At 35.6% G+C, this 21319-nt stretch overlaps 1 long non-coding RNA gene and 1 pseudogene across 2 annotated transcripts in view; one reads left to right on the forward strand and one right to left on the reverse strand.

Annotated features, from left to right (window-relative positions):
* The window catches only part of LOC308632538, a 418630-nt gene that overhangs the window by 254244 nt on the left and 143067 nt on the right, over nt 1-21319 (forward strand). The gene's annotated exons all lie outside the window — the stretch shown is intronic.
* On the reverse strand, nt 11973-13250 carry LOC308632665 (cyclin-A2-like; annotated as a pseudogene). Its single transcript has one exon. The product of its transcript is annotated as a cyclin-A2-like (transcript).

Below are 21319 nucleotides of genomic sequence, written 5' to 3' on the forward strand. Positions count from 1 at the left end.
AGCTAATACTTATTGACTATTTATATGCCAGACATTGTTTTTGGTGAGTAACTAATTTCTCTTTTCCCTCACATTATCCTTATTAAGTAGTATAATTATGATCATCATTTTATGAACAAAACATATGAGGTCCAGGCTGGTAAAATAATTTACTCAAGATTTTACTGCTACTAAATAAGTAGAATTGGATAGAATCAGATCCCAGGTAATCTACATCTAGTACAAATGTCCTAATTATTATACTCTGCTCCACTGTGTAAATGAACAAGTGATACTAATCAATGCATTGATACTAAGCCCCACATTAGCCTTTGTCATATGCCAGCTAATCACTGCATATCACTGCAGACAATAGTATGACTCAGAGATGTTTATGTCCCTGCTTAATAGCAGAAAGAACTGGGAGTACTAAAATCTCATGTCAAATAAGCTGCATGGTTCACAACATGAGAACCAAGAACACATTGAAGATACTGCTTTATCATAGGGAATCTAGGATTCAGATAATCCTTTTTTTTTTGTACAGGAGATAGAACTCAGGAGCACTTGAACACTGAGCCACAACCCAATCCTTTTTTTGTATTTTGATTAGAGAGAGGGTCTCGTTGAGTTGCTTAGCACTTAACTTTTGCTGAGACTGATTTGAACTTGACATTCTCCAGTCTAAAGCTCTCAAGCAGCTAGATTACAGGAATGAACCACTGTGCCTGGCTCATATAATGTTTAATTAATCTCTCTGTCAAAATGTATTTTCTACAAATTTATTTTTAACCTGTCAATAGATACACAGGGTGCCCAAGAATCCACTCCCCCACACACTTCTTGTCTTTGGTTTTCTCATTTATAAAACTGAGCACCAGATAATGACTTTCTTATTGAAATAGGGTCCTTTTTTCTATTTTGTTGTTGTTGTTGTTGTTTGGTTCATATATTTGTATATAATGGTGGAATGTGTTGTTATATATTCTTACATGCACACAGTATAACAATATAATTTGACAAATATTATTCCCCAGCACTTCCCTCCTCCATCAATCTCCCCATTTCTTTAATCTACTGTTCTTTGCCAAGGGAAGTATATGGCTATAGGTAGTATTATCTAAAACTCTAAGGTCAGCCAAACATGACTTATTTTGGCAAGAGCAAAACAGAGGGTTTAGCTGTCTGGATTGTAGATTTTATAACATCTACTATAGAGAAACAAATGGGCAGAGTAGATATGGATATGCTGGCATTTCCAGTTACGGTTAATACTTAAATTTATGTCAGAATCAATAAGGTTGGAATTAATAGAGAAAAACTTATGTAAAGTTTTTTCATAATTGGCCACTGCTACAGAAGGTGGCTTAGTGACCAAAGCTCAATTTACCTGATGTGAGGCCTAACTGTTAGCAGTGAGAGGTGCATACAATATGTTCACCATCATAGGTCCAGGAATGAGGTTGCCACCAGGCAAAGGGGCCAGTCTGGTGGCTTGGTCAAAAGGTACTTAATATTACCCAGGTTACTGTAGGTGAGGTCAATTTGCATTGTTGAAATTTTGCCTTCAGGGTTTTTCTATAGAGTTAGTTTCTTCATCTTTTTTTTTTTTTTTTTTTGGTGGTTTTGAGGGTCCAGATATTGACTTTTATGGCAAGCATTGAGATGTGGTGAGGCTCCTGTTAACAAATACAAACCCTCAAACTCATGGTTAGGAGGAGCTCTGGACCATCCCATGCATTAGTTATAGGGTCCTTTCATGAGACCATAGGTCCCTGAGAGGGGGACCCAATCAATACAAGATTTTGACATTGAAACTAAAATTAAAGCAAACAAGGTTTTGTTCAAGGCATCAAGAAGGGATTTGTATAGTTTTCTTCCTCTATTTTGTAGCATGGTCTTTAATTTCTCATGCATTATTTCTACAATGCCTTGAGCCTGAGGGTTAAAGGGGATCCAAGTTACGTGGCATATTTACCAATCTTTGCAAACCACCTGAAAAGTCTTGCTAGTATAGACTGGGTCATTGTCAGTTTTAATAGACATGGAAATATTCATATTTCCAAAACATTTAAGTAGATGGGAGATGGACCTCTTTTGTGATTTCTCCTGTGGAGGCTGTGGCCATTACTCAGTCTGAATAGGTATCAAGGACTACATGAATATACTTAAATTTCCAAAAATGCATAATGTTTGGAATCCATTGGCCATAAAGCATTAGATTTTAACTCTCTGGGATTTACTCTAGCAGGTTGTAAACCATCAATGGGAAGAAAGGATGCACACTTTTTGCAGTCTCTGACTAGGTACATTTATGAATCTACCCAAGTGAATAACATCATCAAGTAACTTAACAAAAGTGGGGGTTCCAATTAGAATAATATATATTCCATTCTTGTATAATTATACCAAAATACATCCTACTGTCATGTATAAGAGACCCACTAATTTAAAAATGCTTATTTTATTTTTTTTAATATCTTTAATTAGTTTTTTTTAATGTTGTGCCAAGGATTGAACCCAGAGCCTCACAAGTACTAGGCAAGCATGCTACAACTGAGTGACAACCCCAGCCCCTTGCTTATTTTAAATATATAAATGCTTCTTACACTTAAATGACAAATTGATTTATTATAATTTCAATAAATTTTCTGCAATGAAGAGAGCACTTTACAATAACCTAGCGAAAATATATTTTTTTTTCATGATAACTATTTTCTCTTCTATTTTCCATTCAAATCTTGACTGATGGTGTTCTGAATTGATTGTTTTAACAAAAATATTTCCAAGTGCAGTTTCAATCAAGTCACATTTGCCTATTCATGAAGGTACATAAACCAAAACCTTCAGGAATTTGTTTGATTTAGATGAAGAAGGAAATGGTAACTAGATCATAAGAGTGGAGATGTTTTGCACACTGGTTAGCAACTATCTAAATACAGCCATTGGTAAGAGAGTGACTTTAAATTTGAAAACATGGGGCAGATTTTGTAAAGAAGAAACAATACCCCAGGTGTTTCAGTGCCTCAATGAATATGATGTAAGAGAAGTCATATAAAGAATGTCATATAACAAATATTCTAGCATCATACAAAACACAAGTTTTCCAATTTTTCTTAAACTTGTTTATAGGAGACAGTTCTTTTTTTCCCATTGGTGATAGATATTCTAACTGCAATGTTACAGGTTGAATTTAATAGGTTCTGAGTTTGATAGAATCTGATTTAAATGAAGGCCATGTGGATGAACAAAAATATTGTAAGCTTTTAAAATTCAGCATTTGAAATATAAAAAAAAAGACTTGGAAATGGGCATGTTGGGATCATTTCCCTAGAAGATTCCTATATTGTTTTAAAAAATATTTTTATTTGTAGATGGATACAATACCTTTATTTTACTTTTATGTGGTTCTGAGGATATAACCCAGTGCCTCATGCTTGCTAGGCAAGCACTTAACCACTGAGCTAAACCCCAGCCCAATATTTCTATTTCTGCTTAACCAAACATGAAATCCATATTTTGTGGTAAATAATCTTTATGTAAGCAAAAGTACTTCAGATACTGTAGATACAAGCAAAATAAGACACCATCTTTAATTTTAAGAAATCTGCAGGGAAGATTGAAAATCAAACAAATACTGACCATTAAATAATATAACTTATGATACAAACTAAAACATAATGTATTCATACTCAAAGACAAGGGTAAGATCTGAGCAATTTCATGAGGTAAACAGAAGTAAACAAAAATATTACTCTGAAGAATAAGGTATGTTTGAGTTAAAATTTATTTTTTACTTAGTTTTTATTTCCTTTTCTTTCTTTCATTTTTTTGAGCTGCAACAAGGGCTTTCTTTGTGGTAGGCCATTGAAGCTCTTGATGTGAAATTAAGATCAAGAATAAAATCCTGCTTTACATAGAGGGTAGTAGATTGACTGAAAGCATGTTAATAAAAATCCTGCTGCAATCAAATACTCCTATTTTTCTTCCAAGAATCCAGATAAAGATGAACAAATATTTCATTTGTATTTCCATAAGAAATACCTTCTATCCTCAAGCTGGAATTGGAATCTCAGCAGACACATTTCTGCTTTGCCTTTACATTGTCACTGTCTTTGTGGGACCCAAACCCAGGATTACTGACCTCCCAATCACCCACATGGCTCTAACACACATCCTCATGCTCCTTACACATGGGACTTTTGGTATCTGCAGATTTTGGAGAAGTATAGGACAGTTCATGTCAGTTCAAATGCAAAGTGCTTGTCTTCCTGGCTAAGGTCATGAGGGGACTCTCCATCTCTACCCCCCACATGCTAGGTGTGCTTTAGGCCATCACGATATACCTCAGTGGCTCCTAGTTGGCCTGCTTCAAATTAAAAACCACAAATGCCCTCCAGTGGCTAATTGTTTTCTTATTAATCCTCACCATCTCCACCTATACCAATCCAGTTTTTTTTAGTACTGTGGCCAGACCAAATAAAATGCAGCCTGGTCTTCTATTTCTCACTGACCACTGTTCCTTTCAGCTCATGAACTACAAGCATGGGTTCCTCTTTTTTTGCACTGATGGCATTCAGTGATCTCTAGTTTTGAGGCTGTATGGTTCTTTCAAGCAGATACATAATAATAATCTTTCATAGATGTAAACAACAATCGTGTTTTTTCAAAGCTCCAGATTTTCTCCATAAAGTTCCCCCCCAAAAAAGAGCCCTTCTGCTGCCCATCATGTGTTTTGACATCCAGTATTGTTTGAACTCCATCATCTTACTGTTAATAAGCATAGTGTGAGCCACTTATCTCATCTTGAGATGTCTTCAAAGGCTTGGTATCAATGGTGATGGCATGCTCAGTCCTTTTGTGCTGATCTATGCTGACACTCAAATAATAAATCTATGCAAATTAAATGGAGAAAAAAGTCTGCTTCTGACAAAACTGATCAAATGCAACTTTGTCATTCGTGTTAAAATATTATTTATTTCAGAAAATTTTACCTCTTATAAAAATCAATAAAATAGAATTAAAAATTTCTATTACAACAATGTTATCTAAATAGATAACAAATAGCTTGTGAAAAATTTTTTTTCTGAATGTGGATCAGTTTTTTCAACATTTGCATTAATTTTCACTGTATCTTACACCATTTGTGTATCATAAAGTTTTATAAACTTTTTATGTAAATTTTTATGTACTTTGTATCTTAGACACTCATATTTGCTCTATGTTTTTTGTCTTCCTGCATTACAGTTCCTGATATTTCTTTCAGTGAAATTCTATTAGAGGAATATTGATGCTTTTCTCTTTTTGTCTATTAATATGCACATGCTCATATCAAAGCTACTCAGGAGTCTGCAGTAGTATTGCAATTTTGTGGAAACCTTGGGTAACTTAATGAGACTCTGTGAACACAACAGGTAGAAGATGGATCTCGTTGGTGGACCACCTTAGAGGTTCACTTCCCTATACAAAACTACTACAACAACAAACTGAACAACAGAAATACAATAAATACCATGAAAGAGTACTTCATGAACAAGAGAATGCCGGCATTATTTTAAAAATAGAAGTGTTGGTCACCATGTGAACCAATTAGAAGCCACACACTTCTGTTCAGAATATAAAAAATACTATAGTAGATATAGAAAAGAATTTGATGATTACTAAAATTTTAAACAGAATTACCACATGACCTACCAATTTTATTTCTAGCTATATTTTCAAATGAACTGAAAACAGATATTCAAACACTTGAACATGAATATCAATGACATCACCATTTCCATTAGAAGATATATGAAAATCCAAATTTTCATTAAGAATGAAAACAAATGTCTATGTATTTATATGTATCCTTGTCTGAATAGGCACATGTACATATATATGTTCATATTCATATATCTATATCTCTTTATAGCATCCATATATGTTTGAATATTATTCTGCAATAAAAATGAAATTCTGTTACAAGTGACCATGTTGAAAAATCTCAAAAATATTAAGAAAAGTAGACAAAATCAGACATGAAATTTCACCTGTGCTATAACTACATTTATATTAAATATTCAAAATTTGTAAATCATAGAGTTAGAAAGGATAGAGTTTGTTGCCAGGGGCTTGGAAGGCATTTAAGTGAGTGTTGATTAACTGATTATATAATTTATTTTCAGTAATTAAAATGTTTAAATCAAAATAATTGTGGTAATTATACCACAAAAGTATAAATGTCACTACTTAACTTATTTTTGATGGGCTCTTTTATGAAAATTCAACCTCAATAACACCAATAAGAAGAAAAAAAATCTTTAAAACACTAAAGTCTATACAATCATAGCTAAAGGTGACAGAAATGAACTATGGAACTGGAAATAACTTTCTTATCCTTGTATTGGAACACATGACCACAGTAACTGCATTATGTAGAACCATAAAAATAGAATCCTAAATGCAATGAGTTATATTCTATGTATGTATAATATGCCAAAATATATTCTATCATCATGCATATCTAAAAAGAACAAATAAAATTTTAAAAAAACTATGGATTTATAGTCACCCACATTTACTCTGCATCACCAAACTAAAGCATGGATGGTAACACTGGATACTAGAAATCAAGAGCCTTCTCTGTGTCAGGCAGTATTCTTGATTCATTATTCACTTTGTCCTTATCTTTCAAGTGAGTCCTGATTGGAAGACTTCTGATCTTACAGATGAGTAAACTAAGTTTGAGGGATGACTGATTGTTCCAAGATCACTATCTATGCAGACTAAGGCTCTGACAATTAATTTGTGTGATTTCCAATTTACTGTATCATGTATCACAATACAAAGTCAGTCAGGTTTTTATGTTTGTTTTGTTTTTTGTTTTTTGTTTTATTTTGTCCCCCCCCCCCTTGGAGGAGGAAACAAGAGGTAGAAATACAACAGGGCACCAAGAACCATCTGCATAAACTATCAATGTTATAAACTTGATTGTGGTCATTGTTACCCTGGTAAATAGGTATCTGCAAACATGACAATGTATGAATTATATGTGTATAGTTTATTGTATTCCAGTATTACCCTAATACAATTGTTTTAAATTTGAATGAAAGAAATAAATATATTCCTTAGAAAAACAAATTATATATTTGGAAAGCATAGGAAAAGATGCTGAATATTATATGTCATTAAGAAATTACAGAGCAGCCACTGCCATGAAGGTCAAGCTGTGCAGTTTTAGTGGGTACAAGATATACCCCATATACAGGAGTTGCTATGCAAGGACTGACAGAAAGGTTTTCCAATTTCTTAATGCAAAATATGAGTTGGCTTTCCTATCCAACAGGAATCCTCAGCAGATAAACTGTCCTCTACAGAAGAAAGCACAAAAAAAAAAAAAAAAAAAAAAAACAGAAGAAATTCAAAAGAAGAGAACCCAACTTGAAGCCAAATTTCAGAGGGCCATCACTTGTGCATCCCTTGCGGATATCATGGCCAAGAGGAATCAGAAACCAGAAGTTTAAAAGGCTCAATGAAAGCAAGCTCTTAGGCTGCCAAGGAAGCAAAACAAACAAACAAACAAACAAACAAACAAAAAGGCTAAGCAGGCATTTAAAAAGATGGCAATGGCTGCTGCTAAGACTCCCACAAAGGCAACACCTCAGAAATAGACTGTGAAACCTGAGAAGTTTTCTGCTCCCTGAGTTGGTGGAAAATGCTAAATTGGCAGATGAGATTTTAAAATAAAGATGTAACCCTTTTAATTGGAGAAATGTTAAAATAAGGCAATAAAGATGTATGATTTAATGCTAGCTTTGCTTTGATGTGTTTAGGACACACTACACAGACTTAAAGTATTGGAATCCTGCATAGATTTAATCCAAGTTGACTATTCTTTTCCTGTCATTTCTCTATCCATGACGGGCACATTTGATTTTTTATTGGGTTTGACTTGTACATTGGGACCCCCCCTTCTCCCACCATTAGCTATTATCTGATTTGATGGTGCCAAAAATTAATAGCTGTATTAATCTCTTGCTCCCAGAAAATAACATCCCCCTTTCTATTCTGGCTATATATTCTGTCTCTGAACCCAGGGACACTGAATAAGAGTATATTTTACCTATTCCCAGTCCTAGTTTGTTGAGATAGGACTTTTGAAAAAGCTGTGCCAAATAAAATAAAATTGCTCAGTAGCCTTATGATCAATAAATGTGTAATGAGATAAGAAAATATTATAATTTGTGAACAGGCTTGTACTCTATAGATGTCTTTATTATCTGCCCACCTGTGCTGAGTTGCAAGGATACAACAATGCATAAGCCATGTCTTAAACAAGCTTTCTCAAGGTAAAATTATGGTGCATGTCAACATTTTCTTCATCCCCAATTATCCAAGTTAATGGATTACTAATTTTTCTTTCTGGTGCATGTTAAATTCAGGCATTATTCTAATTGTTGGGTATAATAAATAGGTTTGTGGAGAAAAAAAAGAAATTACAAATTAAACAGACTTATAAAAATTTATAAAATTTTATACCTGACAATATCAAAAGCTGTCAAAGATAGGGAACAAGAGGAACTCTCATACATTGCTACTGAGATAGCAAAATTGGACAGCAACTCTGGAAGACAGTTTGGTAGCTTCTTAAAAATCACAATATACACTTAATATGGCCCGCTAATTGTATTTCTCAGTATTAATTCGATGGAATTGAAAGCTATGTCCACATACAAGTGTCCACAAAACCAAGATACAAAGGTCCACAACTTCTTCACTCATGATTGCCAAGAAAAGAAAGCAGCTAAGAGAGATTTCAGTAGCCATTTACCTCTTATTAATGTAAACACTTTGATACATCCAAACACTGGAGGGTCACTCAAAAAATTTAATAAAATGAAATTTACTATCAAACATGAATACACATGGAGGCATCATTAATACATATTGCCAGAAAGAATATATTGTCTAAAATGCCATATTCGTGTCATTCCAAATTTATGACATTCTGGAAAAGTCAAACATTAAAAATGGTAAACATTGCCAAGAAATCAGCCAGAATAGATGTTAAAGAGGTGAAGAACAGGGACTTCTGGCATGGTGAATCTACTCTGTAAGATACCATCATGATGAAAATTGACATTATTCTTTCTCAATGCTTTAAAAACTGTAAAATTAATTTTTTAATATAGAACTAAACTATTTATTGCCATTAATAATTATTTAGTACCATCACTATTGGCAAAATATTTTGATTTTGTACTTACATCAAATGTTTCTCAGTAATATACAAAAAAAAGAGTAGAAACTCTGAATAGGGAAGGCATATGGGAACATGGTCCTATATGATTCATTTTTCTGTAAATCTACAACTCTCCTTAAAATAAAGTCTGTTCATTAAAACAATCAAAGAAGGCTTGGTGATATTCCTAGCCTCAAAAATATCTGGCCCTAGAACTGGCCCTCAACAATAATATTTGTACTGATAATTAATAATTTCCAACAACCCTTTCTTTCTCTCTTTCTTTCTTTCTTTCTTTCTTCATTTTTGTATATTTTTCTGCAAAGTGTTGCTGATCTTTTCCAACAAGAAAGTCAAGAAAATCTATTTTTTTCTGTTTTAATTATCTTCTTAGAGAACAGTGAACATAAGCCCTTAGTGAATAAACTAGTACCTTACATTAAAAAGATGCTTATACATCAATAAAAATAACTATTTATCACTCTGCTCCACAGATAGTAAATCATTAAATACTAAGAAAAAGATGTTCTAAACTTATTTTACTAAACTCATATTCATGAGAAAATTATCTGATATATTTTTTAAGTCCACCTCACTTCCAATATGCTACCTATAAAATGAGATTACTTCTTTTTCTTACCCAATATACTTCTGGTTGAAATAAATGAAGATAGTCCAAGTAAAGGGGTTTGCTGATACACATTAAGGGGCAGATAAATTGTGGGTGATATTACTGAGAAACACAGTCCTATTGATCAGATAAATAATAGGCATTTGGTGATACTGAGAGCTCCATAATCTTTCTTCATTTTTTTAAAAAAAATACTTAACAGTTCCCATGTTGATCTTCCAATTCTGAGCTATGGTAGTTACTAACACTAACATACCAGAAACAGATAACATGGTCTGTGAGTCATATCTTTCCAGATCAAGTTCCATTATGCTCACAACAATATTTAGTAGAGTTGGGCATGATCAAGGCCAGTCAGGACCTTCCCTTACATTTCTCAGACAAGGTTAACAGAGAAGAGGTTCTCATTTTGGTTTCTAGAATGGGAAAGAGAAAATCCTGCATGATTGGCATCAACTTTTTTTTTTTCCACAGTTCTTAAACTACCTGCTCATGGCTAAGCTGGACTGTACAGTAGCTGAAGAAATTATCTTAAAGCACAGATTGGTTAATAATGACAATGTATATCTGCTAAATATTCAATATGATGAGGGTGTGAGAATGAGAAGATAGACTACAATGGAAAGGGAAATTGAAAGAAAAACTGGCTCCCTCAGGAAGAAGGTGCTTTAACCTATCTCCATTCCCAAATGAGAAAAACCATTAGTCAAATTTCTTCCTTCATTTCTCTCTTGTCTACTTTCTTCCTTCCTCATTTCATTGGTTATTTTCTTCTTATTTCTCATTTTCCATCCCTTCCTTGATTTCTTTCTAAGAGAAGATGTCTCAGTTCATTCTTCATATTTACTTCTCAGAAACTAGTCATTTGGAAAATAAAGCTCTATGAGAAGCATATCCATTTATATAGGGTGTCATTACTCTAAATTGTTTTCAATTGAAAGACCTGAAAAATATATTGTAAGAGTATACACACTCACATGAAACATTAGTTTGGTATTTATAAAAATTTATATTCTTTTTTTTTTCAAAGAAAATAAGGTACAGATTTTCACTTTATTGCCCTCTGGTTCCATGCCATCTTGCCCTTTTTCATTCCTGTTCATTCACTCTGGTTATAAGAAGTCAGTGCCCAGTTCTGTAGACATGAGATGCCTTTCAAAGTTTTTACTCTCACAGCTGCCACATTTCATATGCTACAAGAAAAATAATGAAGCCCTAATTTAATGATCCAAAATTCAACAAGCATGTCATCAGTGAACTGTTACTTTATTCACAGAACACAGATCATCAGTGCAAAACAAGAAAAAGCACCAAGTAAAAAGCCAGCAAGAAAAAGAAAAAAGAGAATTGTTAACTAACAATAAGTTGTATATCTGCATATATAGTTATTAAAAGGATAATTTATTCAGTACAAACTACTCTAGGTATTTTTTTATTCATAATTCCAATATAAAGCCTGATTTTTTTAAATGTCAGCTTTAAAATGAACCTCTAAAGTGAACTTTTTGACTGTTCATATGCACAAAAGCTTCCCAAACCATTTTCAACCTCTTCTGTGGCCTGGGTAAAGTCTAGAAGTTGATGAGGAATTAAAAAAATCACTTTCAGAGGCTGCTGCAGGGTGTTTACACAGAGCTGAGTCTGAGGGTCTCACTGTGCGAGCAGGCGGTTTAGTCCAGGCGTGCTTAGTTGGTGACCGTCACCACACTAGTCCAGTTGCTGAGGAAATGAATGCCAGGATTTTTCAGGGTGTTTTCCTAAAATGACTTTTAAGAGGAAGGCTCCTCACTCCCCACTCTACAACAAACTACAAATTGTCTTTTCTAAGAGAATCTGGAACAAGTCATATTTAAACCTCCAATTAACTAATCAAAGATTTCCAAGTCAATTTATTATTATCCTGACAGCTGGCATCATTAATACTTTAACAAAACCACTTAAAATTAGCCAAATATCTAGGATAGATACATGTACAAAAGATATACAAATTAAAACCATTTAAAAAGTAATAGATACCATAATTTGTCCTTGACCATAACTTCTATGTTCATAAATGATTGTGAAATGACAACCCAAATAAAAACTGTACACCATGTACTCTGAGGGATTTACATCTTAGAAAACAGGCAGTCTTCCATGTTACACGTTTAGTGTCTCTGGTGGGTTGAGGAGAGAAACTCCATGATACTTCGAATGCTTGTACTTCTCCCTTATGGACTGCTGTGCATGCTGTGGGGCTCTGAGGTAGGTCTGGTGGAGGTCCAGGAGACAGGGCTTGAGGCTTTCCAGGGTGTATCCAGTCTTCTGTACCAGCGATTCAGGCCAGCTCTGGCCTGTGACAGTGTAGAGAGCTAAGTGAAAGGCTGCTCCAGCAACCACTGATGGCAGGTACTTTAGGTACGGGTCGGCATCTATCAAACTCAACTCTCCCAAGAACATTGCTAAACTTTCAACTTTACAGTTTGCAGGCTGCTGATGTAGAAAGTATTGGGTAAGAAACTGATTTACTGTTGGTGCAGCTAGGTCAAAAGCAAGGACTTTCAAAACTAGGTGCTCCATTCTCAGCACCTGCTTCTTGGTATAGGTGTCATCAGTGATGTACACAACTCTGCTACTTCTGGGGGGTATATTTCTTCAAACTTTGAGGCTAGCAGCATGGCAGCTGTGCCCACAAGCTGAAGTTTCCCTCTCAGCACTGACATGGACGAGAGGAACCTGTCGATGTAGTTCACAGCCAAGTGCAGGGTCTCATTCTGTAGTTTATATTCTTCTCCCACTTCAACCAGCCAGTCCACAAGGATAGTCCGCATACTGTTAGTGATGCCTGGCTGCTTCTTCATGTAGCCCACTCTAGGCTTACAGTTGAACTCCATTTCCCTAAGGTATGTGTGAATATCCTCGTGGTAGTCGGGCACTTCATTAACACTCACTGGCTTTTCATCTTCTAACACAATTGATATATCCATAGTGTGTGGCGACTCAAAACTACCATCCATTGGATAATCCAGAGGCACCAGAGGTTTTCTTGGTCCAGGTAAAGTAGCAGCTGTACTAAAAGCCAGGACATTCTCACACTCTGTCATTTTTTCAGATGGCCTCTTTTGAGTCTCCTCCTCTGCTTCATCCACATGAATGGTGAATGCAGGCTGTTTACTGTTTGCTTTTCAAGGAGGAACAGCAGTGACATGTTCATCATTCAGATCCTTTAGAGGTGCGACCTTTACCCGGCGCGTCTTGGGCTTCTGCGGCGCGGGACACCGCGGGTTCGTGGCCTTCAGCACAGCCAGCGCGGCCTGGGTCCGCGGCTGCGGGGCGGGCGCCTTCTCCGGGTTGATGTTCTCCTGGTCCTCCTGGAACCCCGTCTGCTGCAGCGCCGGCAGTGCCGGGCCCGTCTCGCGGGCCGCAGGTGCCCAACATCGAGGATCCAAGCAGCGTGCGCTTGCCCGCCCGCCAGCGACGCTCCAGCCCTGGCCGTCTGACGCGGCCCAGCCAGCCTGGCCGCCGCGGCTCACCGGCTTGGACCCGCGCAGGACGCAGCGGATCACCAAGGGTGGAGCAGGCGCGGCGCGGAGGCGCAGACGCCCGAGATGCAGCCATCCGGCAGCTAGCCTTGCGGCGGCTGTTCCAAAAATTTATATTCTTATACACCAAGCCATACATATCTGGGGTATAGTGAGAGGCCTTACATTGTTTTGCTAGGAACAGAACCCCCCCACCAAAAAAAAAAAAAAAAAAAAAAAAAAAAAAAAAAAAAAGAGAAAAAAAGAGAGAGAGAAACATGGCAACAGAAATAAAAACCAAATTATTATTATTTATTTTTTTAGTTAAAAATTTTTCCTAGCTTTTTTTTTCTTTTTTTTTTTATTGGCCAAATTATTTTCTATCACATTACTGACTTTTCTGTAATAAAAGCAGTTTATGATAATTTAAAGTTATTTTGTCTTTTCTTGAAAAATATTTAAACTTTCAAATGAATTTTTACTTATTTTTTACACAAATACCAAAGGATGATTTTATTCACTGAAAACTTTAAAGAAAAAATGTTTTTCAAAGACAATTTAAATTCATTTCATGAATGACAGCAGACTTTGGGTGTTCAAGTAAAGTAAGCATTTTATTTTCTTTTATTTGATGGATCTTTATTTATTCATTTATTTATATGTGGTGCTGAGAATAAAACCCAGTATCTCACACATGCTAAGCAAGTGCTCTACCACTGAGTCCCAACTTCATCCCCTACATATATACTTTTTGCTTGTATTATTGTACATAATAGTTGGGTTTGTTTTTACATAATCATACATGCATGGGATATAATTTACTCAATTTCAGGCTCCAGTTCCTCCTCTTCTCTCCCTTCTCCTTCTCCCTATTCTCCTTCCTCTACTCTTAAAGTAAGTATTTTGTATAGAAGTTTTTTGGTAATTTTAAAGAGAAAGGTAATTGGATCATCAGAGTACAACTTTGCCCCAAATATCTCAATCCATACATTGATATCAGGATGGCCAAAGCTTGGGAAAAAAAGAAAAATTTTCTTGAAGAAAACTCAAAGCCCTGGGTACCTACTTTGTACCCATGAGTCTTTCAGGCACTGAGTGACTATTCTAGATGAGGCACCAGAGTTAAGGAATACTGCAGCATTATTCAAAGTGTAGCCATTTATCTGAGAAGACTTTCTGTTATTACTGAATTTATTCATGGGAAATAGTCATTTTCCCTTCTCAGTCATAGATGTGTGAAGAACAGTTTAACAAGTTGAACTTGACAGTTTCTTCTACCACAGCCTGGTTTATTAGTTTCCCTTGAAATGAAGAATTTTTATTGAATTTATTAAAAATATGTGTGTAAACTATTGCCTTCTACTCTGTCCCCAGCAGCAAGAGAACTGATGTTCTATTTGCTTAACTTCATTGCTTTCTACAAAACATCTCTAGGCTTCACATTTGGATTTCCAGGTAATTCAGCATGATGTTTATGATAGTGCTTCCCTTATTTCCCTATTTCTTAACACTGTGATCTTTTCTTATATTCTCCTACTTTACAAACACCTAAATATTTTACTGTAGTAATTATCCCAATGTGTGTGCGTGTGTGCCCCCCCACACACACACACACGAAAAATGTTGATTCCACTTCTCATGGAACTTAGCTTTCAATTCAGAAGCATTTCATGATCTACATCCTGCTCCCATGGAACTCTGTCACTTCCCTTGACTGATCCTCATGTGTTTTATTTCAAAGCTTTTTACCTTTATTTCAGGAGCATTATGTCAAGAGTATGAATAACATTAAATTCCATTGGAAATAAATTTGATAATATTGGAGAGTTAGATTATTAAAATATTTTATCCCATCATTTCATACTTCCATGTAGAGACTCTGATAGAAATTATAGCTACTTTAAGTGTTGTTTGGATCAAAAATTTAAGGTGTGGGCTAAAAACCTTGAGTAAAATACCCAAATTGGAGTCATGGCTGTGTTATTTAATGCAGTTTTACTAAGTGACCACAAAACTCTGGACACACACACACACACACACACACACACACACATACACACATTTTTAAAGAAAGGAGTCTTGGAGGTGTCAGTCCTCTCCTGGGGAAAACAAAAAATGTTTAAAAATATATTGGTTTTTTTGACAACTAACATTTGTCAAAGCAAGCTAATGTTAGGGTAGTCATTTCTCCTCTAAAGCATGAAGTCTTGAGTGTACTACATTGATTCTCCCAAGCCAGGCTTTATCACAAGCCTAACAACTAAGATAAACCCAGTATCAGAGGAATTATCAGCCCAGTTCTACAAGAAGTTGAAAAAAGAATGAACACCAATTGTTCTAAAATTATTTATGAAATAGAAAATAGCAAAACCTTCTAACCTCCTTCTATGAAACTAATATCAACCTGATGCAAAAACCAGATAAAGACAAATCAAGGAAAGAATATTTCAGACCAGTATTCCTGATGAAAAAATATGTAATAATTCTCATTAAAATTATGGCAAGCAACATATAAAATCATATTAAAAAGATATTACAACATGATCAGTAGGGTTTGTCCCAGGGATAGAGGGTTGGTTCAAAACATGGAAATAAATAAACATTTTTTAAGTAAATAGATGTAAAGGCAAGAATCAGAAAATTATCTCAATAATTGCAGGAAAAGCATTTGACTAAATACATGGTCAAAACACTAGAAAACTATGTATAGTAGAGATATATCTTAACACTATAAAAGCTGTCTATCCTAAACACAAGGGAAACTTATACTGAAAACAAAAACTGGGAGAACAAAGGATTACAAACAGGAATGTGGACCCACAGCAAAACAAAAACAAAAACAAAAGAACAAAAGGGCAGGGGGCACGGGTGTCAGAAGGACAGAAGGGGGTAGCCAGAGCAAGGAAAAGGCATAGTATTTTTTTCTTCTTCTTCACATTTCTTTCAAAAACAAACACAACACACATGCACACACACAACTGTTTCTTCCCTGTTAGAAACATAAATAGTGCAAAATCGAACACTCTGCTCTTTTCTCTTCAAAAGGCAAAAAATAAAAAAAATAAATAAAAGGCAGGCTGGAGGCTGCTACCCAAGAGCCTGCTTACACAGGAGCAGCCAAGGCGCGCTCAGGTTTGTGCAACACAGGGAAGCATGGGCAACAGAGGCAGCTTGAGGGGGAACAGAGGCAGCGTGAAGGGGGCGTCATTTGCCCGACCCCTAAGGAGCAAGGGGTCCAGCTTGTCAAAGTCCAGGGTGCCCTCTCCAAGTTCTGGGAATCCCCGGGGATATCCCTGGGGACCATGCTCTCTCAGTGTCCTGTGTCCTGGGCATCCTCAGGGAGGGGGTCCCCAGGGCCACATCCTCTCCATCCTCTCCAAGTACTGGGAGCCCAAGACCCCCACCAACCCACCCCTCAAGGAGGGGGTCACACACACATCAAATAGAGCAGTAATCTCCAAGATATATGAAGACCTCAACAATCTTAATGCCAAAAAAGAGACATAATCCATCAATAAATGGACTAAGGAACTGAACAGACACTTCATACAAGAAGAAATACAATTTATCAAAAAACATATAAAAAAGACCATCATTTTTAGCAATTAGAGAAATCCAAATCAAAACCATTTCAATACTTCATTTCACTAGAATGTAGTCATAATGGCAATTATCAAGAATACAAGCAATAATAGTGTCCATGAGGACATGGGAGAAAAAGTACACTCATACATTGCTGGTGATCACATCAATGTAGAGTAGGTCATTTCACAATGTCTAAACTAGGGAACCAACCTAGCTCCCTTCAACAGAAGAATACATAAATAAAATGTGATATATATATATATATATTATATATATATATATATATATATATATATATATATATATACACACACACACACACACACACACACGCACGCACACACACACACACACACACACTGTGTGTGTGTGTGGGTGTGTGTGTATGGAATATTACTCAACCCTAAAAAGAATGAAATTATGCCACTTGCCAGCAAATGAATGGAACTTGAGAATACCATGCTAATCTAAAAAACCAACAGAAAAGTTCCAAGTGCTGAATATTTTATCTGGTGTGCAGATGCTAATTCACAATCAAAGGGACTAGGGAAGATTAAATGCACTTTGGATTAGAAAGAGAAAAGAGTAGGGAGGAAAAGACATATGAGGTTTTGAAGGATAATGAAATGGATCAGTTATTATTACCCTGCATGCTTATACAATTACATGACTGGTGTAATTCTACATCATGTACAACAAGAAAAACATGAAGTTATACTCCATTTATGCATGCTGTGCCAATGAATTATATTATTATGTATAGATAATTGTAACAAATGCCAAAAGATAGAATCAAACAAATTGCAAACTATAAAAATTAAAACACTGTTGTACTGAAATAGAAGGCAACGTACAGACCAATGCACAGAAAAGAGAACAAGGATAAGCCCGGACATTCACTTCACAATCATCTTTGAGGAGGGGGGTCAATAATACAGAATGGATAAAGGATAGTCTCCTTAACAAATGGTGCTGAGGACACTCTATGTCCACATGGGGAAGAAAGAAAACCAAGACTTTTCTTACACCATATCAAAACATCAAGTCAGAGAGAAAAAAATATAACAGTGAGACGGGAGTCTGCAAAATTCCTGGAAGAAAATGCTTGGTTTCCATTTACTAATCTTTTTCCATCCTACTAAGGTGACAAATATGATCTTTACTCTGATTTGATCACTACACAGTGTTGCATGTATCAAAATATCATGCTATACCACACAAGCAAATGAAGTTGCTATTTTTCAATCTAAATTAAAAAAAAGAAATAAAGAAGAGCATAAGTTTGTGAGCAAAATATAAAAGAAAACACAGAAGAAACACTTTACAACATTGCTTTAGGAAATGGTGCTTTGGCTATGACAGTAAAACAACAGATGACAGAACCATAAACAGACTAGTATAATTTTATTAAACCAAAAGCTTCTGCACAGCACACTAATGCATGAACAGGGAAAAGATTTAACTGTTAGAATGAGAGAAATTACTTACACATCACCTGAGAAGAGTATAAAGTCTAAAACACACACACAAAAATCCCTATGAAAAACCAGTACACGAGCTGGGCACATTGGGACATACCTTGAATATCAGTGGTTTGAGAAGCTGAGGTGGCAAGATAACAAGTTAAAAACCAGCCTCATCAAGTTAGCCAGGCACTAGGCAAGCAACTGAGTGGGACAGTGTCTCTAAATTAAAAATAAATAAATAAATAAAAACTCTGGGGATGTGGCTCAGTGGTTAAGTGCTGTGGATTCAATCCCTAGTGGCAAAAACAAAAGGAAACAGAGTAGTATGTTGTTTCCAAAGGAATGTGGTTCAGGTAAAACGGGTGCTAATCTTCAATGGATATAAAAGTTTAATTGTATAAGATAAACAACTTCTAGATATTTGCAGAATACTTCTGTACTTACACTTTACAATACTATAATGTTCACTTATATATGTTTTCAGAGTACATATATCCTACTTAGTGTTCTTACTATTGGGCAAGAGAGGAATGAAGGAAGCAAGTGATGGAGGGAGGGAAGAATGATGGAGAGAGAGGAGGAGGCAGAAGACAGAGAAAGGAGGCCTAGCCCCATGATGCTCTTCTACACAGTTAGGATTCCTGCTCAAAGTGGACCTGTCCTTTATTGAATATTGTGCTATTGCTATCATAATTTTTATTGATTATATCTTACTACTTACTTTTCATAAGTAAATTCCAAGAAGACAATGGACCACAGGTATGAACACAGAACACAAATGTAGCCTGCAGGTATATCACATTTGGCCACCTCATGCATACTGAGATTTCATTCCCATCAACATAGAAGTCCAGTGGGCCAAGGAAATATGGGAAGTAAGAGAAAGTTGGGTACAATGTGACCATGTCCTATCCACACGTAAGTAAAAAAAAGGGAGGATGATAAAACCCAGGGAGACCACACATTAATGTCCAAACAGAATTAGACTTAAATATAGAAAGAAGACAGCTTTGTCACTCAAGGTACTTCACTGTGTCAGCCCATCTCTCCAGCTGAGGATAAGGGAAAGTAGGGTGATCCACAGTCACTTTTCTTCCAGTTATTTCAAACTCATTAACAAACCAGGTGGAGAAACTTTCACAGTTATCAAGGTGTAGTAAAAACAATTGCACTGGTTCTGTGTAACATATTCACTTCTTTGGTATTAATGAACCCAACATGTATGTGCAAGCTCTACAATGTGACTTGTTGGTAAGTTTGCATTTAGAATTGATGTGGTATACTTAAAGATGAATGTTAAAAGTCTTGCTAATAATTAAAAATGTTATAATAAAAAGGACAATTATAAGACAGACAAACTGTACCATGATATATAAAGAGATCACAGAAGAAAGAAATAGATTTCTGTGGCATGATGTCAATGGCACAGGTCACCTGCTTTTAGACAGGGACTCTAAGTTTTCATTTTGCATTGGACCTGAAAAATTACACATTTCCCTAAAAATACCAGTAAAAAGGTATGTATTTCCCTGGAGAAAGTCCTGATTCTAGGATCTGGTAAGATAAATTAAAAAATGAGCCTTAACATATGAAGGAGGAAGAGAAGAAAGAGTAGAAGGAGAATCTCCCAAGGTGTCCCATATGTGGATTTCTGAAAAGTGACATAAGAACTAAGGTAAAAGATCCTGAAATAGTGAAAGTTGGAAAAATATGAGCAATAAAACAAAAACCTTTTACAGTAAATTATAAGTGAAAGCAGCAAATGAGTATATATTTACTGATAAAACATAATAGACTTCATTGATGAAAAATGATGGAAACAGACAACTCTTTTATATAGAAGAGTTCAAAACAATGAAGGATAATAGCATCCCCTCGTACATGTGGAGCTTAGAATCCTTGTCATTTTATGGATGGGCAGATTCAGTGACTTAATTGCAACAAATAATGAAGGAATAAGGAAAAAGTATTACATTCCCAAAGAATGAACCTGGCACAAATGACTTTTGACAATGAATGGACTGTAGCACTTTAAATATTTCAGTGACCATCAGGTAACCTCATAATGCTGTGACAACAAGGCATTACAAATCCATACTATTCCTTACAAAAGTATTATTTTTTTAACAAATAACATAATTTTATTTTCTCATAGTTCTAGAGACTGGGATGCACAAGATCAAGATGCTAGCAGGTCCAGCTGTCTGGTGAAAACTTGAATACACACTCTTCTCATCAGTGCATGGAACATTCTCCAAGATAGATCATAGGATAGGCCCCAAAATAAGTCTCAACACATGTTAAAATATTGAATTAATATCATTTAATTTTTCAGTAAAATGTAATAAAATTAGAAATTGATAACAAGAAATTATTTGGTTTATTTTTCATATATTTGTATAGTTTCCAGTGTTTCACCTGCATTTGACTTGATTTTTTGCTTCCTGCAATTCTGTTGACAGTAAGTTGACATCATTAATATAAGCCTTTGATTATTTGTGCCACTGTTGCCTTGAAAACATTGAAAATGGTTTAAAGATGAGCTATTTTTCCCCCACTGGCGAGAATTAACTCACTCAGTTCAAGGAAATAAAGATTTGACCTGGAATACAAACTGATATGTATAGCTTTACTTAAGATTAAATTTTATTTTATTTTTTTATTAGTTGCCCAAGACAATACAATGATCTTGACATATCACACATTTGATTCAAATAGGGTATTAATTCTCATTTTTCCACATGTACAGATTGCAGGATCACATTGGCTATACATCCATGTGTATACATACAGCAATCCTAGTGTCAGTTGTATTCTTCTGCCCTCCCTATCCCCCCTCCCCTTCCCTCCCCTCCCATCACATCTCTCTACGCATTCTACTGGGACACTTATCTCTCTCTCTTTTTTTCTTCCCTTCCCCCTCAAACCGTCGTAT

This window comes from Spermophilus citellus (assembly GCF_964194105.1).
Source record: "Spermophilus citellus genome assembly, chromosome: 13".
NCBI classification, from domain to species: Eukaryota; Metazoa; Chordata; class Mammalia; order Rodentia; family Sciuridae; genus Spermophilus; species Spermophilus citellus.